This window comes from Myodes glareolus, chromosome 15 (genome assembly GCF_982192425.1).
Source record: "Myodes glareolus chromosome 15, mMyoGla1.1, whole genome shotgun sequence".
In the NCBI taxonomy this organism is placed as follows: domain Eukaryota; kingdom Metazoa; phylum Chordata; class Mammalia; order Rodentia; family Cricetidae; genus Myodes; species Myodes glareolus.
Window position 1 is genome coordinate 51266129 of NC_142040.1, and position 23523 is coordinate 51289651.

Below are 23523 nucleotides of genomic sequence, written 5' to 3' on the forward strand. Positions count from 1 at the left end.
CAACTCAGTGTGGTCACTGCAGAGTAAAGTGAACTATTAATATTTCTACTGTGGAAGCACACAGCTACATTCATTCTCTTTTAGCCATCACTTCCTACTGTGGGTTCATATTAAGCTTTTAGCCACAGGAACTGCTGCCAAGCTCAGTCGCTCCCATCCTGTCGTTGCGCAACTGCCTTTTGAATCTAAAAGTAGAAGTGTACATCTCTTGCTTACTCCACTTCATCTTGTTGGGTTCCGTCCAGCCCTGCTGAAGTCATTTTCATTGCGGGTGCAGGCATTTGCAGCGAAAGCCATCTTTTGTTTTTCTTTCTTTCTTTCTTTTTTCTTCTTGGTGGTGATGGTCAGGGTGGGGGTGGGGCAAGAGGGGCCTTGAAAACACCAGTAAGTGCTTTCCATGCCTTTGAGTTGTTGATAAAATATAGAACAGTTTGGGTTTTTCTGGGAAAAGTACACCAGGGTATTTTATGTGGGATTTTCCCAGGCTAACATGGAACCTTAAATACTCGAGATACAAATGCCCAGCTGGATTACAGTCTTGCTCATCATCTTTTGTGATTGCTTGTTTCTTTGTTGTTGGAGACAGGGTCTCGCTGCCTAGCCCTGGCTGTCCTGAACTCACTGTGCAGCCTAGGCGGACCTTGGAAAATGCCTCCATCTTTCTGCATCTACATCCTGAGTGCTGGGATTACGTGTGTGTGTGTGTGTGTGTGTGTGTGTGTGTGTGTGTGTGTGCCACCACATCTGGCCACTTCACTGTTTCTATCAAGCCCTACACCACATCTGGCCACTTCACTGTTTCTATCAAGCCCTACACCACATCTGGCCACTTCACTGTTTCTATCAAGCCCTCTATCAAGCCCTCTTACTGATGAGGATATTAGGGAGAGTTTACACTTTCCAGAATAACTGAAACAAATCTTATCACCAAGATTATCATAAAGTTAACAACCAAGAAGTCAAGATCTTATGCAGGGGGAGGGACTGTTAAGGCTGAGCTTGTAACTTTAGGAAATAAATTTTGTAAAAGTATCACAGTGTATATGCTAAGTATTTACGTTTGGTAGCTGATATGCCATTCAGACTCAATAATGCTACCCATCAATCAGAAAATAGTTTAACCAGAGTAAGGTGGACAGTTAAGTGATCAGATTGACAATAACGCAGGGTTCAATATTTTCAGCTTCAGCTGCAAGCTGCGTGTCACAGAATCACTGAGCGCTACCAACGTCCAGGCTGGTTCCAGATTAAGTAAACCATACAGTATGGCTTTTAACTTGCTTAAAATGCATTTATCTATTTATTTATTTGCTGCTGGGCTGAACTCGGAGCCCAGAACAAGTCATAGCAAGCCTCCCCTAGAACCACATTCCCACCCCTGCCCTCATTTCCATGCAAGGGGAATGGAGTTACAGAGAACGTAAATCCACGGGGAATCCACAAACCGCCTTGGAAACCAAGTCTGTCATCAGAAAGCCAAAATTAGCCATCTGAACCTGAGGCTAAGTTAGAGCCCGGGCTCTCCTGGTTTGGCGAGCGGTACCAATGACCCCAAAAGGCTCCCTGATGTACAAAAATGACACTGTTTGCCGCGGGTGCAGCCAGGACTGAATGACAGTGTCAAAGCCTTTTCTCGCACACGTCGCTCAAGTGAAACCAGTGCACTAACTACCCTGAGACCTTCCCAGGCTGGCAAAGTCACGTGCTTTCTTGGCAAACTCCTTTTTCTTTCTCTTTCCTTATCTTATGGGGGGTGGGGAGCTTTGGGGGGGGGCGGGTGGAGAGGGAGGGGGTGGGATGGGGGGAGGGGTGTGGGGGGAGCGGGGAGGGGTGTCACAAGTAGTTTTCCAGGGAGCAACATCCACAGCAGCAGTGAGGAGGACTCAGGAGGCGTGTCAGCTCAAAGTGTGAGAAACACACTCCTTGTCCTCTCTGGAACTGGCCAGCAATGGCCAGTGGGGATACCAGGAGGACCTGGGCCACGGCTAAAGAAATAGTGCTCTCTAGGCTGCCTCTGCATGTGAGACCTCATGCCTGACCCTCTCCACCAAGGAAGGCCAAAGGGCTTCTGAAGTTCATGCTCATGATGCTGAAGCAGAATCTAAGAACAGTGATTATGACTGGTGCCAGCCCAGACTCAGGTTAGATGGTGTACAGCCAAGGTCCCCACCGAGCCCACCTCCCAGTGCAAAGGGTCTTTATGTCATTCTCACTGCTACTACGATTTCCACGGCACAGATGAACTCCAAATATAAGGACGGCTTTCACAGCCAGTCAGGGCTGAGTGTAGCATAGAAACTAGTCTGATAGCCCTTAAGTTTATTTTCTTAAAAACCAAGCAGGAATTACCAGAAATAAGCCCGCGGTAGCCTGAGTATTCTCTGTCCCTTTCACTGGGCCCCAGTTTAACTTTCCAGATGTAAACATCTTGCTGCAGAGGAGAGAGATGAACGGACTAGAGGCCAAGGTTAGCGGCTCCGTGCTTTCCCTCAACAGTGTTTTGCCAGAGGAGTTCAGTATGGGATGAATGCGTAGCCTTAGCTAGGCTGCTGCACAGAACTCGGAGCACAAACGCAACTAGGACTGGAAAGAGGAATGCAGCATGGTCGCACTTGCTGTCAGGACTGTTTCCAGCACGCTCAGTGACAGCCCAGAGCTGTACAGGGTTTGATGGGAAAATGAAGAAAATGCTGTGGTCGATGCCTCCGAGATGAATATCAACTGTCTTTGTAAAACACCTCCTGGATACTCGGGAGTATCATTCAAACTATTTTAAATTGGGAGGTGAGAGAAAGAAAGATGAATAGAATATTAATCAGATGTTAATCAGAACATATGATAGGCAGATGAACCTGAAGTTTTGTTTTGAAGCAAAGTTTTGGAGCATAAGAACATTTTCACTGGCTCAGACAACACACACTACATTTTCGGTGCTTCAAAATCTGGGGTGTACTCCTCAACAGCTCTTGGAGGGACCTCACAGTCACCCCAAGACTGATTCTGAGTCTTCTGAAGTTAAGTGGACAAAGAAAAAGGCATTAACATTTTCCATGTTCTCGTCTAACCATCCTTGGCTATCTTATTTGGGATACACTCATCGAGCACTGACTGTGTTAGCTGTAGGAGCAACAGGCAGAAATGCTGCATAGCCTGTGCTCTCAAAGCCTGACCGCCCAGGGGAGCACAGTGTCTGACCAGATCTGTCTCACAGAATGTGAAGTTGGGAAAGAAGGGGCTGCATGCTGCAGAAGAAAAGAGACGACCAGAGAAGGGGATGGGGAACTAATAATGCATAAGTTGGTGTTCTGGCAACACCTCCTGCTGTTGGCTAGAGAAGCTCATCTCAAGAGGAGGAGTGATTTAACTGCCCAGTTGGATCTGTTCATACATGTTTACCAGATCTGACCAGAAGCCAAGGATTTAGCAGGGATCTGTCTGAACCAATGAAGAAGTTACGAGACCTGGTGAGGGGAGAAACATGGAACCGACAATTGCGTGTTTTTGTGAACACGAGAACATAGGAACACATGGAAAAGTTAAATGCTGCTTAGATTCTAAATAGAGACAAGAAATACCCCAAGTCTTGAGAGCTAGCATCTCTCATGATGCCCAGCACCTGTTCTCATCTAATATGAGCCATCTCCTTGGGGAGAAACACAGCGGAATGGAACGCAGCTGCTGAGAAGTGTGTGCTAGGGGAAGCTGCTTCCTTACTGCAAACCTGCGAGGGAGCGTTAGGGGACACCGCTCCTGGACATGCGTGTTCAGTCAGGATCCAGGTCTCTAGGAGGTATGGGGACCCTTCAGGAGTCCATCTTAGAAAATGCATCAAGAAGCAAATGAGATTTCTATCCGAGTTCTCACACAGTTTTTTGAAGCCGCCCCTGTGGTCTCCAGCAGTGGCATCGTGGTTTTCTGCACTTTAACCCAGAGCATTTCACAGGATTTATGACAACCCTATTAATTTCCCCAGTTCAACTTTGGGAGGTAGTAACTTTATTCTTGGTCTAGAGACCCTGTGTATGTATAAATTTCCTAAGAGTTGTTCCTGGTAAACGCTTGCATTTTGCATCTCCATCCTACAGTGACTCTGAAAGAAGTCGCGTGTGATAGAGCAGTGTAGGTAACATGCAGCTAGGTTGGGTTACTTCCATTTTTCACAGGGCATTTTGGCCCAGTTCTTGCTCTGTGGGTAACAATGGGAATTCTCCGGAGGCCTGCCGAAGACGTGAATCTAGCGCTTTGTGTTAGTAACTGTACACCTGTTATTGATGCAGAGTATGAAAAGAGCACACTAATCACACGCTGTTCTATTTTTACGCGATTGTACTGAGCTCTGGGAGAGGGAGAGATGTCCTTTCTCCCCTTGAAAGTTACTGAGAGCCAGCTATTATGTTGTAGTGTAAATGCAACTTCTGAACTTTGATGATGTGTAGTCCTGGGTACTGAGTATGAGTGTGTGTGTGTGTGTGTGTGTGTGTGTGTGTGTAGTGTGTGTACATGCCCACTCTAGTTGGAGCTGGGATGCCAAAACATATCTTTCTTCACACCCAGAAATGCCTGCCAGGGAAGTGACTTAGCTGGCACGCAGAAAACTCCCATGTCATGCTTACTGCTGTCACGGCAGGCTGACACAGTCACGCATCCTCGGGCGGACTGCATGCCACAGCTTTAAGCAGGTATTCTACCAACAGTAACTAAAAGACTGAGTCAGTGAATCTTTCCAGGAAAAGCATGACCAAGCTGTCTGTCTGGGAGGGAGGGAGAAAGGAAGAAGGGAGGGAGAAAGAAGGGAAGGAAGGCAGGCAGGAGGAAGGGAGGGAGGAAGGAAGGAAGGAAGGAAATACAACAGCATAAACTAGCATTAGGAAACAAAATATCTCTTAGATCAACAAAATATCTTAGGCCAATCTCTCTCTCTCTCTCTCTCTCTCTCTCTCTCTCTCTCTCTCTGCCTCCCCCCCTCCCAGTCTAACACTGCTCAAGGATGCAGTTTCAAGCAGATCTTGAAACATTAATTCCTTCTCCTCCTCCCAAAAGAACTTCTGTATAGAGTTTTACAGAAGTAAAAGTGGTGACATTTGCAACAGCATAAAATAACTGAGGACCCTCAGGAATCTCAAAAACCACAACTGCCAGTTCTTAGGGATGGAATGTAGAACAAAGCCGTCATGGCATTCAGGTCAGTCATGAAGGAGGTGAAGTCAGGCAGTGGACTATAATGTGAAGGTGGAAGAGATTCCTGGAGCAAGCGACTTGCCAGGTAAGACCTGAGAGTGAGGCAGGATATCACGTGAAGAAAGAGGGGGAAAGAGTTCAGGTAGACATATTGGCAGGGCAGGGAGTGGCTGGCTGGGATGAGAACTGAGGTGGAAAGACAGACAGGACCCACATCAGACGTGTTCAGAAGTTGGGGCTTCATTCAGCCATGTGGGAAAAGCTCAGAGTTGAGCTTGGGAAAGATCGTCCTGGCTTCATAATACAGAGACAGTCAGCAAGGAAAGAGTCAGAGTCTGGAGAGAGGGATTGGGAGAAAAACCAGGGAGACCAAAGTAAGTTCACCGCAGACCAGGATTGACATGGTGTTGTTCAGAGGGTGCAAGAGGGGCCGTTAGCCAGCGTGACCGAATGGGGGAGCAAGCCAAGGATAGACCTACTTCCTGGCTCAACCCTTAGCTTCTGTATTACTTCTGGTCTCTCTTTTCCTTGCCAAATCTAAAACAGGTGACTTCTCCAGACTCAGGTTCTTTTACGTCCCCCTTCCCCACACACACATGAGAGAGAGAGAGAGAATGAATATGAGTGGGTATGGTGGCACACGCCTTTAATCCAGGCGCTCAGGAGGCAGAGGTAGACATGCATACCTCTGTGAGTTCGAGGCCAGCCTGATCTACATAGTGAATGCCAGATCAACCAGAACTATAAAGTGAGAGCTTGTTTAATCAAACAATTTTTTTTAAAAAAAAGAAAGAAAAGGAAATGGAGGGTTATTTTGTTCTTACTTTCTATATTTTTGTTTTTACAGGTTTCACTAAATAGGTCAAGCTAGCCTCAAACTCACAATGTAGACCAGGCTGGCCCCAAACTCAAGCACTTCCTGATGATTATCAGTGTATTTCATTGTGTGCCAGGCCTAGTGATGAAGATTTTTGAAAGTGGACTGGCTGACAATAATAAAGGCGTCTTGGTAATTTTAAAGAACAATGTGGATATTATAATTACATTTAGAAAAAAAGAAAACTTCCTTAAAACAAATGATTTAACTCAGGAGGCAGAGATGGGTGGATCTCTGTGAGTTCGAGGCCAGCCTGGTCTATAGATCTAGTTCCAGGACAGGTTCAAAAACTACAGAGTAAAACCCTGTAAGGGGAAAAAAGAAGACATCCTCTAGTTTTAGAGGCAGATAAACAATTCCAGTAGAAAGTGATCTTGCCACCAGACTCTGGCAGTACCTATGCTCAGAAGAGAAGCCTTCTGCCCCTCCTCAGACTCAATGCGCATGCGCATTGCCCCCTCCTCAGACTCAATGCGCATGCGCATTGCCCCCTCCTCAGACTCAATGAGCATGCGCATGTCCTCATTGATTCCTGTTTCCTCACAGGTCTATACAAGGAGGTGCCATTGACTTTCCCACTGTAAAACAGACGGACATCTCCAAGCTCAGCTTTCACAGTCGCTCAGCAATATATCCCTCGAGCTAGAACACGGATGCTCCTGAATCTGAGCACACTACAGTGATCTGCAAGGAACTAACACCGAGATCTTCAATTGCCAAGGCAGATTTCCTCAAGTGCCGAGGGGAGGGAGCGAGTTCTCAGGATATGAGAGGAACTTTCAAAATCTCCACAAACCTAAGTTTGCATATTTCCCTTTGCTTCTTCCATGCCAACAGTAAAAACAAAATAAGCGGCTACATTACTATCCATTACTAAGAAGGGAGAGGGTGATTTTGTTCTATCCTGTTGGGACTGGCACATTTTTGAGATGCACTGATCTGGACTTTTCTTTAGGGCATTTTCTTAAAGTGGATTATACCTTGTTCTTTCAACATAGTTAGAAGTTGTTTTAGAACAGACCTGTTGAAATGAGGCTCCTGAAGAAGACAGACATACCTTTCTTTATAACAGCTAACAAATTACAGAAAGGCTGCAGCCCGGCTCTACATGCCTCTTTTTTTGATCCCAAATGCCTCTATTGCACAGTGTTGGGGTTATAGACATATAATCCCACATGCCTGGCTTTATGATGGGGATAGAATCCAGGGCTCTGGGCACGCCATGCAAGTGCCACACTACCACTGAGCTACTTTCCCAGCCCCCAGGAGACAGCGAGTGCCGTGGAACAAACATTTTGTACAATATAAATATGTACTGCTCTCATTGGTCAATAAATGCCAGTGGGCACCTTCACCAGATGAGACATTTAAATGGTCACACAGGGCATTCTAACTCCAAGGCTGTGGAGAAATATAGATGATCCAAATAACAGGGCTCCGTAGCCCTTTCTAAATCAAGGTTGGGATGAAAGAAAAACTAGAAACAAAAAAAGCCATGGAGTTACTGTGATAGACTGAGATGAAAGAAACTGCTTCAGATGATAATAATTGTGGCAACTGCTCCCTTTCTCAAAAACTGATTTTAGGAACCGGGTGGTGGTGGCGCAGGCTTTTAATCCCAGCTCTCGACAGGCAGAGGCAGGCGGATCTCTGTGAGTTCGAGGCCAGTTTGGTCTACAAGATCTAGTTCCAGGACAGGCTCCAAAGCTATAGAGAAACCCTGTCTCGGAAAAAAAAAAAGGAAACATTCTTCAGTTGAATATAAATCTCCATTTTTCTGGAGCTAACAAAAATCACTGTCACTGGAAAGATCAACTTTTTTTCTCATTTTGTTTGTTTGTTTGTTTTATATTTTGCTTGTTTGTTTTAAAGATAGCTTCGTGTCTTCCAAGCTGGTCTTGAATTTCTGATCCTCTTGCCTTCCTCCCCCAAGTACTGGCATTATAGGCGTGGCCACCACCACGCCACCAGGCTCTGTCCTAAGTTTCCAGGGTACAAAGGCAGAAATTGCTCGCCAAGGAAGATTTTCCTTTCAGGGATGCATTTGTTCTCCGCCCCCTTCTTTCCTCTGGGCAATGTTTGGGGTGATCTTTAATGCCAAAGGAAATACTCCGCTTAGTGAACAGTCCATCTGAATCTGAGTATATCTTGATGGAATGTCAAAAGAGAAAACATTTGTTTGGAAGGATAAAGAATGCTTTGTTCCAGTGAAATTCATGGCAGATAATGTTGCCCTTTGTAAATAGAAAATAGGCAATTTATTTCATTTAACTTATCTTAATAGGTTTCATTGTGAATGGTATGTGGCTGAAAATGGGAACTGGTCAACAGGGAGTGTTTGCAGAAAACTTGCTGGGCCCAGAGGGTATTTCAAGAGGAAAATGATCAAATTTGACTCATTTGAAATGAGAGGAGAGAGAGAGAGAGAGAGAGAGAGAGAGAGAGAGAGCACATTTCCAATAGAGTAATTAAAGAAAAACAAACAAAGCCATATTCCACAAGAGACAGTATCCCCTAGCCCCTGTATTTTATTAGAATATATAGATAGAAGGCAGGAGGGCTTGGGAATGAAGATTTTTTTTTCAACCAGATACATGCTGTGTAACCCCTTCTATCTATCTCCTCATACTCCAATAGCACAATTAATATAAGTGAGTATAATGTGCTTTTAAATTCTTGTCACCAACCACACTCTGTCCTCCATTGAGGCAGGGGGCAAGGTATTCATTTCCTCAGAAATATCCCTTTCAATATTACTTTTAGGCACTGTTGAAATAAAAAATGGAAAGACTTAGGGGGTAACATGAAATTTCCTCCTGTAGAAACTGCATTATGAAACTGTGAAGGAGTTTCCACTTTTCACTTGGCTGGTGACGCACCCTCATGAACCTTTGTGTAGGCTTGCAGAGTGCCCAGTCAGGGATGCAAGTGGCAGGACCAGGCTGCCTGTAAAGCCCAGAGCGGAGCCACTTCTCTGCCCTCATGTAGCTAGCGCTTGGAGAGGCAACTGGTGCTGAGCCCCAAACGGAAGACTAAAGCCCAAACAGCATACCAGAGTGTGGTTTTGTTCAACCGCAGCAAGCGGACAGTGTGAAACAATGCCTAACATTCAGATTTCTGAGAAGTTTGGGATAGTTTGTTTACTTTTTTTTTTGAGGGTTTATATTTTATTATGCCCCCGTGTAGATTTCAACACAGAAAAGATAATCTACAGAAGCAAAATAAACAGAGGAAACCAATTGTTAGTGGAAAACAGACATCCCTTGTCATCAAGGGCAGCTTGCAAGATACAGTCAGTGTGCTTAGCATTCTGGTGTGCCTTTGGTCTGACTAATAATCCATCCTGTTTCCAACAGTTGCACCAGCAGAGTATTTAAGAGTGACAATGTGGTCCTCTTTCACATCAGCTTTGAAAGACTCAACCATCTTTTGTTTCCCCTTACTGGCATAGCTCTGATTCCTTAAAGATTGTTTAGTAGCTCACATTTTGGTTATACTAGGAATTTCTCTGGGGATGTTTTCTGGAATGAATATAATGGAATGACCTGTACTCTATACATACATTACAATCAGGCTTCTATATCTATGAATGTCATACCTGTGGAGTCAACCAACCTCACAGAAAATACTTGAGTAACACATATTTCCTGAACACGCAGAACTTTTTAAAAAGTCTTTAGGCCTTAATAGTACTTAAATAGAAAGTCCATCACAGGTATTAAAAGTAATCTACAAGGGGGAGAATTATGTAGGTTACATGCAAACACTATACCATCTTATGATGGACCCAAATAGAACTTGTAGCTGCAAAGCCATTCTGTAAATCGAGCTGTTCTGGGGATCAGGCACCCTGTAAAATCCACTTCATACCAATGAGATTTGTATCAGCATTCTGGTCTTGGTATTCACAGTCCTTAGTGGAAACTCCTGTAAAATCCAGTAAGTTTTATGCTGAAGTTTCTGACACCTTCTCTGGTCCCCAACTAACTCCTGAAGTCACTTACAGGGGCAGCGGAAGAATGTCTTAACTAGGAGATAGATAGCTGACCACTGCCTCCAACATTTCTTATTCTGAATAACTCAATATTTGGATGACTCATCTCAGAAAGTAAAACCAGACAGGGGGAAGGCTATCTAACACAGAGTATCAAGTGTTGACCTTTGAAAGCTTTTTCGAAGAACTGAAAACTAAACAGAACACAGAAACAGCAGTAACAGAGTTAACTGTAGTAGGTTATATTGATAGGCTAGTATTAAACACTTGGAATGTTTGTGGAGATTTTCTCAGCCACAGAAATAAACAAACAAACAAACAAACAAATAAAATTGCCAAGTATGATGATGCATGCCTTTAATCCCAGGATTTAGGAGGCAGAAGCAGGCTGTTGTCTGTGAGTATTGAGACCAGCCTTATCCACATAGTGAGTTCCAGGCCACTTGGGATGACATAGTGAGACCTTGTCATTAAGAAAGAAGAAAGAGAAAGGAAAAAAGAAATGAAAAAGAATTAATTTATTCTGTTTGTTGAAAAACAGATTAACTGGATGAAGATCATCAAATTAAGTGAAACAAGCCACACTCAGAAAGACAAACACTATTTTTTTTCTCATTTGTGGATCCTAGGTTGCCTATAGCTGCACAACACACACACACACCTGTAAACATAGCAATTGCTAGTAGTTGTGTGTGTTTCATTTTTAAAAAGTAATTTTAACATAGAAATGATTAGAGTTCAATAATAGGAATACAATATGACTAAAAGTGGATATGAAATCTGAACAGACATCCTTCCAATAAAGATTTAAAAAGGCCAACACAGATGTACATATGTATACATATGACATGGGGGTAGGAGGAAGACTGGGACACAATGCACATAGCCAGGAGGGAGTAAGAGAAGGGTAGGGAGGTATGATCAAAGAACATGATATATTTGTATAAAAATGTGCTTATGAAACCCATCACCATGTACAAAAATATATGCCAGTGAAATTTATATTTATATTATATCAGTCTTTACATTTTTTATTTTTGAAATTAAAATACAATCACACCATTTTCTCTTTCCTCTCTCTAACCCCTCTCATGCACCTCCTTGTTTTCTCTCAAATTCATGGCCTCTTTTTCTTTGTTCACACACACACACACACACACACACACAGAAAGAGAGAGAGAGAGAGAGAGAGAGAGAGAGAGAGAGAGAGAGACTTCTTGATAAATAAACACATACTGCTCTGTCTGTATAATGTTACTTGTATATGTATGATTTCAGGGCCGACCGCTTGATATTGAATAACCAGTTAGGGGGCTTTTCCCTGGGGAAGGATTTTTTTTTCTCTCAGCATTTTCTAATTGGCCACAGTTGTCTGAGGTTGGGGCTTTTAAATTTTAGTTGTATAAAGTCATATAACACAATTATCCACCTTAGTCATTTTAAAGCATAGAGCTAGCTCAGCAGAGTGAGTGTGTTCAAACTGCTATGTTTTAATGAACTTCATTTTCATTAACTGTAACTAAAGAAGTTAATACTTCTTTACTGCATTCTATTTTATTGCATAGAAAATATGCAGTTGACCAGTTTAGAATCTATACTTTAAAGGAATTCAGTCAAGAGTACATGTACCAAGACTGCTATCCCATGAGTGTCTAGGTTTTAGCTAAAACACAATACACATAAAAGCAAGAGTCTTCCTGTGCATTAGAGAAATAAGACATAGCTTAAATCACATATCACTGTATTATACAAAGGCATCAGCACTTACTTTTCTAAAGGAAGGGATATGTTTTATTACAGAAGTGCTTATTAGTCCAGAACTACTAACTTTCACTGGTGTTTTCTTCTTTGCATTATGTTTTGTATTCAGAGTTTACGAGTGCTTCCCTACAGCATTAACTAAAGAATCCTTCTCAAGAATACTCATGACCATCGTATGGCAAATTATACACATAGTCATTGCTGTTATTACTTTGGGTATGGAGGGGTTTTAAAGAATAGTTTTAATATAGAAGGAGCAATTACAGTTCAGTACTAAAAAGAAAGATCCAAAGAGCCATCCCTCCAAGGGAGAGCTAACAGACAACAGCACATGAAAAGATACTCAGTGTTACTGTCTGAAAACTCCAAATTAAGTCACGAAGAAATAGGGGTTTGTACTGGCTTTGACAAAATACACACATGTCAACAAAACGACAGTTCCCAGCAAGTATTGGAAAGAAAGTGACAAGCAGAGCTGCCCTACTGCTGGAGGATAAAATAGTACAGTCATTAAAAAAAAAAATACGCTGAATTTTTAAAGGCAAAAGAAAATTACTATAAAGCCCAGTAATTCTGCTGGGCAGTGGTGGCGCATGCCTTTAATCTCAGCACTTGAGAGGCAGAAGCAGTCAGATCTCTGTGTGTTTGAGGCCAGCCTGGTCTACAAGAACTAGTTCCAGGACAGGCTCCAAAGCTACAGAGAAACCCTGTCTCGAAAAACAAAACAAACAAACAAAACAAAAAAACAAAACAAAACAAAAAGCCCAGTAATTCTATTTGTACATACCCAGATAGGCCTATAAGTATCAATAGCAGCCATTTTTATAACAGCTAAAAAACAAAATCATGCAAGACAAAAAGGAGGACAATTGAAATGTCCCATGGATGAACTGAAAAATAAATGTGATATGTCCATCAATGCAGTTATCAATCAGCAATAAAAAGGAAGAAAATATTGCTTGTGGAAAAAACACAAATGGCTCTGGAAACCATGCTAGAATGAAGTCAGTCAGTCACAGGAGCGTGCACTGCAGGGTGTTCAGTCTGTCTTGACTGCCGAGTGATGTGTAACTGTGGGAAGAAGGAACGCTGACTAACGCGTGTCCAGCACCGCGGTGAATGGAGGGATTTGGAGATGATGGCCAAACAATTTGATTTCTCTCTGAGGTGATGGAAATTGTTCTAAGATTGGTTGTGATTGTGAGTATGCAACTTTGTAAATACAGTTAAGGCCGCCACGTTGTAGATGTTCACTGTGTGTGTAAATAAATTGTCTGCATCTGAATGTGACTCGTTTCTCAACAAACCTACTAAAAATATGCGTGATCAAAATAATACTCAGCCTACCAATACCAAGAAATAAACTTGTTTTCCAACTGTGAAGTAAGTTTCTATCATTTAAGGAATGGGGGAAGCCATGTAGGTGACAGCTTTGGCAACAAAGTATGTGCTAAAGCAGAAGGTGTGACACACCTCCATACAATCACATCTGTCACAAAGGAAAATATTCTCACTGGATGTACACAGCACTTCCCAAGAGGCTGATCTCATTCCCTAAAGTTCAGATATAGTGACTGCAATGCATGTCCCTACAGAACACCTGTGGTCTCTAAGCTACACGCAAATGCTTTCTGGTAAAATAAAACAATGATACTCTGTGCCCACTTCAGGAGAAAAATAATAGATTAAAGGCAATAGATAAAATTGTCTCAATCTTAAGAGTTTTTTTTTTCACTATAAAATTATCTTCACCCCTTTTGTCCTTCTAATTTTTTTTTGAATACTCAGGTGGTGGTGGAGGCACCCACCTTTAATCCTAGCATGCAGGAGGCAGAGGCAGGTGGATCTCTGTGAGTTCAAGGACAGTCTGGTCTACAAGAGCTAGTTCTATGATAGTCTCTAAAGCTACAGAGAAACCCTGTCTCGAAAAACAAAAACACTGTAAAAGTAGGCACTATTTTCAGGTAACATCCAAGAGCTTTGTGGGTATTAGCCTCAATCCTCACAGTAGTCAGTGAAGAAGGTCTCCATCATCCCCATTTTGTGGCTAAAGAAACAAACACCCAGAGAGATCAAAGTAGCGTGTCTAAGGTCGCTGAGGTGGGAAGAGTTCCCTCTGGGTTCTACGTTCATTCTGCCCTCAGCACACACTGCTTCCCTGACGACTGTGAGCACTGTGTGCAGGGTCTGTTTCTACAGAGTGGCATTTCCCTCCTCCCTTTTTGCTCATCAATATTTATTGGTGTCATTTTTAATGTTCTCCACATACGACTTTTGTCATTAAAGATAACCATTAAAAAACATGCTATCAAGTAGGATGAGCAAAGAGTTACAAAATTACAGAAGACACGGTCCTGGGGGAGATCTTAATGCGGTTGGGGGGCTAGGGCTACAGTATGTGCTAGTGATGTGCAAGTGACCACAGTAGCTATTCCAGGAAGAAGATCCTTGCTTTCAACTGGAGCCGACAAGAACAACTTTATGCAAGGTCTGATGGCTAAGTTGGCTCTTGGAGGAGTCAAAGAACCTCAGGAGGGCTGTGCAAGAAGTTGTGTCAAGAGACAAAACACACCAGGAGGAAGGATGAAGTGCTGAGGGTACTAAAACATCGAAAGAGGAAACTGTGTCAGGGAAGCAGTGGGCACAGAGCTGGCACAGCGGCTCGTGAACTCTGTCAAAGGTCTTGCTTGCCTTGCCAAGAACTCATGCTTCAGGCGATGCAAAGAAGAGATGAGGCAAAGACACAGCATTCTCTTGAGGTCTCAGTGAGGGAACAGATGGTGTTCCAGCAACTACGAAACAGAAAGAAACCCACGCCTCTAGGAGCTAGGAACTCTGCTACAGCAGAGGTATGGGAAAGCCAGGATGGCTTTCTGAAAGAAGGAACAGCTGAATTAATTAGGACTGGGGCTAAATGGCAGCACTGGGGACCTTAGCACTAGAAACCAGAGGACAATTCTAGAGAAACTGTAACATGGTGGCTCTCAACCCTGAGTCCACAGTAGAACCACCTTGAGAAGACATCAATTTCCGGGCGCCATTTTGAACCAGTTAATTGAAGATTGCTTATGGTTAGAGTGATTTGGGGCTAGAGTGCTGCCCCCAAATGGTGTGATGAGTCTGAACGGGTCAGCGATTCTTCTCAGACTGTGAGCTCTGGACCTAAGGCAGTTATGATGGTTAGTTTAAATCAACAACTTGATGCAACCTGGAGTTGTAATCTGGTAAGAGCGCCTCAACAAGGGACCGTGTACTACAGGTTGTCTTGTGGATACATCTGTAGGGATCGTCTTGACTGCCACAATTGTTACAAGAAGACCTACCCTAAATGTGGGTGGAATCTTGGTGACTGCCCAGATAAAAAGGCATGGAAAAAAAGGCCTTTTGCTTTTTCCTTGCTTCTCCTCCATTTTTGTGACCCGGTGCAACCCCACTATTACCGACACTTCCGATTCCTTTGGTATCGGAATCAGCTTCATCATGCTTTCAGATACACTCAAGACCACTGGCTCTGCAGGAATATGCAGACTGGGATGACTGGAACACCCAGCCTCACGGTCTGGCCAGCTGCTGACTTCTTGGCCTCTCAAATATGAGATTGCCATCTTTGGACTACTTGGATCCTATTGTATAAGCCAATCTAATAAATCCTGTTTTAATGCATATTCATTCTAGTGGTGTTTCTGCTACAGAATCCTGACTGACACATGATGTCTCATTTTAGGACCACCCTCCCACCTTAAGGCACCTGTAGTACCCCAGCACAGACCTTCATGACAGGAAACATCCCGATCTTACTGTGCAGTATCAAGTGCACAGGGTTGTCCATTCCCAAGGCACCCGGAGACCTATGTGGGTTGCAGGTCTCAAGGAGACCATCCCATTGATAATTAAGGTGAGAAACATTTGCTTTTCCTTAGAGGAAAATAGGAGGCTTTTTATATTTTTAACAATGTTTTCTAAGCCAGAAATGATCTGAAGCACAGGCTAACTTGAAGTTTCTGAAATTCACAGATAAAAATCTTGGCCTCACACGGCATCCCACCCTGAACCGTGAGCCTATGACCTCTAGGTTTTCAAATGCTGAACCGTTTCGCTTTCATCGTAAAAATCTTTCCACAACATCCCGTTCTGTGGGACTGACTGGCCTGTTATAGCTGGGCCAGATCGCTGTCACCCAGCAACTGGAGTTCCAGGGTCAGTCCTGGTCACATGGCTGGGTGTGGGAGCTGGTCAGGATGGTGAAGGACTTGGGGAGCGGGCCCGTCAGAAGCACTGGGACACCTTTTGCGGGCTTGGGTATCCAAGAGACACCACGTGAACCCTATCCTCTCGGCTCTTCACATGGCACAATTAGGGCTAGCAAGGCAGCGCTGAAAGAAAGCAAGCTTCAGGGCCAGGTGGTGGCGGTGCACACCTTTAATCCCAGCCCTTGGGAGGCAGAGATGGGCAGACATCTCTGAGTTCAAGGCCAGTCTGGTCTACAGAGCTGGTTCCAGGATGGGCACCAAAGCTACAGAGAAACCCTGTCTTGAAAAATCACACACACACACACACACACACACACACACACACACACATGCACGCACGCATGCACACACACAGATACATACACACACACGCATGCATGCACGCACGCACGCACGTACGCACACACACACAGATACATACATACACACACACGCATGCATGCACGCACGTACACACACACAGATACATACACACACACACACACGCATGCACGCACACACGCACACACACACAGATACATACACACACACACACATACACAAACACAAAAAAGGAGAAAGAAAAAGATAGCTTCAATTAGACAGCCAGGTGTAGCTTCCCTCCAATGCGCTGGGTGGGCAAAATGCCTCTCTGATAACACAACATTGCCTCTGCTTTCTTTTCCGCTCAGGGGCTCCCATCGGCTATCTCCCCTGTGAAAGGGACAGTTTCTATCACTGAAACCTCATCAGGCACCCCTTCTCCCTCCCTGACTTTCTATCTGTGAGGTCACATTTCCCGTGGTGACTTTCGGTGGGACTCCAAATTCTTTGTTTTTCAGGACTCACAGGGCCCCCGCCCCTGGCTCACATTGCATTTAATAGTGAATGACTCAGATAACCACCCAAACAAGACCTTTCCCCTGCTCAGAATTATTGGCTCATACGGAAGTCTGAATGCTGGAGAGAAAAGTGAGAAGGCAGCACTACGCCTCCTCACAACGTCCCCACCAGGGTTCTTCTGCTGTCACCGTCACCCTCCGTTCCCAACTGTGGATTAACCTCCACAAACCAGACTTCTAATTTTTTGGATGACAGGGACCTTGTCTTCCTCATTTAAGAATCCTTAGGCCCAGGTACTACAATACTTGGCATATACGAAGCCTCAATAACTGCTCGTTAAGTGAAGCTGTCATACTGGAAAAAATGCCATTTCTGTGATGACCAGATTTCAATGACTTTGTCTACACCTTACCTCTACCCAAACTCACGGACATAAACATTGCCCTTATTTCTCTTATACAGGATGCAAGAAGCCAGGAGTTGGACTTGCCCCTTGGATAGACTTTTCTTCCTATATCCTAGGTCTTCCTTTTCCAGGTAGGCATTGCTCAGCCTTCTTTCCCACATTTTTGTGACCAGTAGTTGACATAGGAACAGTCTGTGACTTCAAATGAACTCCTTCCAGGTCCCCATGAGTTGGCTTTGGATGTTATGGTAGATGCTGAGTTTGCCCAAAGACTGGTGACCCAACACTCTGCTTCTAGAGGTGGTGTTCACTTCCCAGTGAAAGACAGGGTGTCCTACACAGGCTGAGTTTCTCAGGGAAGTCTGGGAAGTTGTATAACCAATGATAAAATTTAAAATTAGGCAGCTGTGATCAAAGAAATTGGATCTCACGCTGCAGGGCAGAAACCAATGGCCTCTCGTGGTGAGGGAGGAATTCTCTTTGGCTTCACGCTCTTTCCGTATTAACTTTATGGGTTCTTTAATTTACTTTAATAGGAAAATGGTCACACAAGGATCAGAGACAAAGGAGACTTGTGGAAGCAGCAGTCTTAACGGCAAGCCTACAAACTCAAGCTCTCTGTTCTCACTGTTGAGTTTTCATGTGTGCAAAGCGAGGGCAGCTCTGCTGTGCTTCCTGTCGACGGCTACCAGCACTTGAGGACATTCTAGGGGCGACACTGAACCCTGACACCAAGCCTAGAGCAGACGTCCCACCTTGTCACTGAAAATGCAACAGAAGCCTAAAGACACTCGTCTCTTTAGAGAGAGCTGCCTTTTATTCCCACTAATAGGAATGAGAAGCCTGCCTCGAGATCTTGCCCATAAGTGCCCAGAGTATTCAAACTGGCCTTAGCTACACTTTAGACACTTGGCAACTAATAGTTCAGAATATTAAATTTCCCTCAGCTGACCCCGACTCTCATTTTTGCAAGCACTTAACATACGCTTCAAAAGCCCACGAACAATCAATTGTCTATCTCAAGTTTTTGGTTTTGGTCGCTTGGGTTAAATGACAAAATTTTAGTTTGCTGTTGTTGTAACTGCCATTTTTCTGTAGCCGAAGGGCCACACTCCGAGACACATTTTCTGCTTTTATTTTCATGATTTTCTCAGATAGAAGAATCCTTTGCTGGCAGTTCTAGTTTCTTGGCTTTGTGTATCATCAAGTCTTACCTCCCAAAGGATTCGCTGGTCTATGTATTTGAAAGGAAAATGTCTAAGTGACATTTGGCCACGAGAGAGCCTGTCACATGGACAGGGAATTACAGGCAAGCAGGTATTTTTTTTTCCTCCTGTTTCTTTAAAATTTTTTTTGGTTTGTTTTGTTTTGGGTAGAAAAAGAACCCTTCATTTTACAAGAATATGTGAGTTCCAAGGATCTTCTGTTCCTGGAAATATCTGGGCAGAAGCTGGACAGTCACTTGGAAAGGAAACTGTAGGCACTGGTGAACAAGATCAGTATTTCCCAACCAGGGGTAAATATAGAGTTCTGGAGAGAGAGAAGCAATTGCTTCATTTATATGAAATCACTCAGAAAATGAGAAACCTGTGCTTTTTTTTTTATTACCTTTCTGTTCTTTGGGTTAGAGGAAAGAAAAAACCCTCAGAGATAAAGTATACTTAATATCTTGTAGATGTTGGCTAATTGTTTCTCTTTTCCTTTATTTTTCTGTTTTTGTTTTTGTCTTTTTTTTTTCCTGAGACAGGATTTCTCTGTGTATCTCTGGCTGTCCTGCTCTTGTAGACCAGGCTGCCCTTGAACTCACAGAGGTCTGCCTCCCTCTGTCTCCCAAGTGCTGGGATTAAAGGTGTGCACCACCACAGCCTGACATTCTCTTTTTCTTCTTAAGATATGACAGTGAGGGTCTTGGTGTAATGGTCTGTCCTGTCTCTTTAAGAGACAAGCCATGCCCACTCCCCCTTCCCCTCCACTGAGGCAAGCTGATCTTCAGCTTCCAGCCTGAGTTCCTTCCTTTTTCTGTCTCAAGAGGCAGCTTCTGCCTCTCTCCACTTCTCTCCTTCCCCCTTCTGTTTCTCTCTCTCTCTCTCCCTCTTTTTTCTCTCTCTCTCCCTCCTCTCTCTGTGCCCCTCTCTCTGCTCTTCTCCTTCTCCCCCTTCCCTTCCATAACCCACTAAATAAATATCCAACTTCACTCTGCATGGCATGCCCATCTGTCTGTCTCTCCTCGTGGCCTGCTGCCGCCACTCTGGGAACTGCGCCAGTCCCTACCTAGGACTGACTGCTCTCGGACCCGCTGCCCACTGCCGCTGCTTGGGGACCTGCAGCGTTTCTGCCAATCCTTAGCATTTTTATTTAATCCATTGCACTTGGTCCCTGGAGTTTAAATCAGGTTGTGGTGTCCGTTCAGAATGTCATAACACCATAATTCATTACATCCTCACAAGACAAAGGATGGGAGGCTTCCATGATTAGTAGTGATTTGAAGCTGCGTAAAAACTGTTAACTTGAAGAAATGTTTATGGGGGAATGTGGATGATGTCTATGCTGATAAACTCCAGGGTAGCTGATGTCAGGTAGGAGACGCCACAACAGTAGAAAGTCAGGTTTGGAATCAAGTTCTAAAAAGTGAGCCAAGAGGAAGGTGAGGGTGGATATGATCTAATTATGTTGTATATATATATTTGAAATTACCAAAAAATTTTAAAAATAATCAACCAAACTGCCTCTTTCTTTTTGGGCATATAGAGAAGTCATAAAATTGGAACAGGAATTTACTCACAAATATTGTGACTGTTGAGGAATTTGGAGAGCCTCTCTCTTCCTACCCGATGCACATCTACTTCGGGACTTTGTATCTCGGTACCTGCAACGCCTAACCTAACATCTGACACAGAACACAACTGCAAGGGAATGAATGAATGGTTGACCTTTGTCTGCTTTGTGACCTAAGGTTCGGTATGCCCCAACATAGGCTTCAATCCTCTTTCTCTTACAACATGTTCCACTCCAAAGAGATCGTCTGCCAAACGCTTTTCCCTTCCAGAAACCTGGGGTCGACAGTAAAGTTTTCCCGTGTGATGAGTGAGTGCAGAGAAGTGCACACCGAGAATGAAAACACGAGAGAGCCCCAGTTTTTGAAAAAGATGCAGAAGTAAGGCTAGCTACGTCCACTCGGTATAACTGGACATGGCGTTTAATTATTATCCTGTGCGTTAAATCAGGCTGAGCCAGCCAAACCAACTCATATTTCTGGCATGAAAGAGCTAGTTTGGCTGCTTGTCCTGACCAAATCAATAGAAACTGGCGCCAGATCCTTGTTTTATTGTGTGATGTGTTGGCACAGGCATATTCTTCTCGTTCAAGAAAAAAAAAGAAAAGAAGAAAAAGGTACTTGAGTACCACGTAGCCATTGGGCTTCCTCCCAGCTTCTCCCTGGAGCTTCTGGAATGCGAATTCACACCAGGGACGTTTGGGAAGACTGGACTTCAACTCCAGGACGATTGTGGCTTACGGAGCTTTAATGCCTCAGCCCGCAAGCAGTAGTGTTTCAACTACAAAAATCTGCTGGCAAGCTCTTTAAGTTGATCTGGGAATGCAGCTTAGTGGTAAACAGAGTGGGAGACGGCTTGCCTAGCATGGACATGGCACAAGTTTTGTTTCCTGGCACCACGTAAACAAACAAACAAACAAACAATAAAATTTTAAGAAATAAAATGTGACTATAGTGGCTTTAACTGTTAGAGTGTATTCTCTAGAACCTTCCGAAACTTATTGCAATAATCATTTTATCTAGTCAGGTTCCTTTCCTGACCCAAGCACAGACCCAAGGCTTTGGATTGAGAGAGCATAAAAGCAGCGAAGTATTTTCTCACAGGAAGACTTCCTGTAAGGCAGTGCGAGCTCTGATTTCTTTCTAGGATGTTCCCGTCTGACACAAAGCAGACCAGCTATGACGCAATACGTCCCTACTCAGAAGACAGAGAGGAGAGCATTCCGGATCAGTTTCCTCACAGCAATGAGCGTGGTGTTTCGCAGCTCATTCCACACGAGGTAAGCTTTGTTTAGTTTAGGATTGCCCACGGGTGAGTCAGGTAACTCGGAAGCCAGTAAAAGCCCGATAGAGGTCCGGAAATAGTGGGATGTTTCTCACGCGGTAGCACCGACACGCAAACGCGGGTTTTGATATCAGTAAGGTTGACTGACCCAGCTGATATGCTTTGCTTGGCCGTACTGTCCTGTTTTGTGAGCTGTGTCAAGCCCTAGAACTTAGAAGGATCTCTTAAAACCTTGTGCAACTAAATTCTCCTGGAAAAAGAGAAAGTCACATTTTGCTCTTGTGGACATATAGTTGCAGCGGGTTGGAGCCGATTGATCTTATATTTCTCGGGTCTCAACAACCTCCTTGCCCTACTTTTGTCCATGTTATTCTGCAGGGCGGTCACTCCACACTTAATCACCTCCCTCAGCCCTGCTCTTTCTCCTGCTGGAGAAAATATTTCCCTGTATCCATGACTATCAAAGCAGGAAAACAAGAAGCAGCCTGAAAGGGCATCTTCATATGTACACGTCACCCACTTGACGGCTGTGAGCTTTCGAGATTGCTTTTTCGTTCTTGAATAATGGAGCCTGGCTTTGTTACCTCCCAGGGCAACGTTTTTCGCCAGTAACATCGTCCAATAAAGCCCAGGGGATCCTCTAGGGAGTCCTGGTACTTTGCAAACATTTCCTCCTCTAGATCCCTGCTTTTAGAATGTTTTGTATTTAAAACCACAAAGGAAAGTCTCATTGAATCAATCATTCATTTTAATTGATCACAAGTATCAAGATTACTGTGTAGCTTGGGATCACTCCTGGGAGAGAACACTGTAAAATCATCTTTGGCTAAACTCCACAAAAACATCTTTGACTAAACTCTGCCGCAGACCCCTTTCCTTGGCCTAACCCTGGATAAGAGATAAGACTCTTAATGACTTTATGTGACAGCATTCTCAACTTGCACCTAGATTATGAGTTTATTTTATATTGGTTGTTTGCAATTTGCTGTTCTGTTTTTTTTTAACAGCGTATTACAAGGGTTGCTAATTTATCTAATGTTTAACCAAACTTTTCTTTCCAAGCACCAAAAGGGATTAGATCAGAGTAAATCTTATTTTTTCCTGAAAACTTACTCAACGAAAGCTCTTGTTCCTGTAATAAACTTGATTATTTAGTATTTCAAACACCAGGGAATTCCACTTCAGGGGAGAGGACTGTTTCTAAGAGGAAGCAATGCTTTTTCTAACTGTGTTGTATAAGGGTTTTCTGTGTCTCAAAATAAAAATTGCATAATTAATTGCGAGAAAGCAGAAACATGGGTTCCACTCTAGAAGAGACAGTAAGAGGAATCCAGGAGACATCAGCGTGTGTCCAGGGAACTAACAGGTTCTCAGCCTAGAAGTTAGCTGCTAGGGATGACGCGGGGGATTCACTGCCACACTCAATAAAATGTTGGAGATGGGCTCTGACCTATAAGTGATTTCTACAAAGATCTTTTTTTTTTTTTGAGAAAAATGACTAACAAAATGAAAATGTACCCCAGGCCAATATTTAATACGGCTTCTGTGATAAGAATCATAGCTTTTATATCTACAATTACCCCTAGTCAACAACTGACCAGTCCAGTTTCATAAACAGGTGCCCTAAAGGGTGACAGGACTGGTTTGTGGCCAGGTTATCCTCCGCTCTGAGCTCCTGTACATGCAATTACATGGACAGCGTAGCCAATGGGGACATCTCCCACCCCCTCCCCATTCTCCCACCAGCATAAAAGGCAATGGGGGTGGGTGGGGAAACGGAAGAAGGAAATGAAATCATGCAGGCACACCAGGAAAAGATAAGTGTTGGTGGCAGCAAAGTTGGTGAGTGTGTTGTGGGCATTACCTCTTGATGAGGCTTCCAAGAAGGCTCCCGCTCATGTCCTGGTGGCTCTGAGAACAAGCATTCTTGCATCAATAGCTAATAGGCTGTCCAACCAGATGTTCTCTGGGTGGGATAAGAGGGTGAGAAAACAGACCTGTTGTATGCTTTTGTCAACTACATCACTGTGGTCAGAGAAGGCGGGTTGTGTGGTGTTTAGCAGGGTACCTCGTTCACAGGGAGGCAGACCAGATTACCTGGCTGTTTAAATCCATCTCCTTTTGTGATTGGTAAAAATACGAGAGTCATAATCATTCATGCATTACTAAAGCCCTCC

General features: G+C 43.8%; 1 protein-coding gene across 1 annotated transcript in view; it reads right to left on the reverse strand.

Annotated features, from left to right (window-relative positions):
* Slc1a3 (solute carrier family 1 member 3) overlaps positions 1-23523 on the reverse strand; it is a 77211-nt gene that overhangs the window by 30044 nt on the left and 23644 nt on the right. The window lies entirely within an intron of this gene.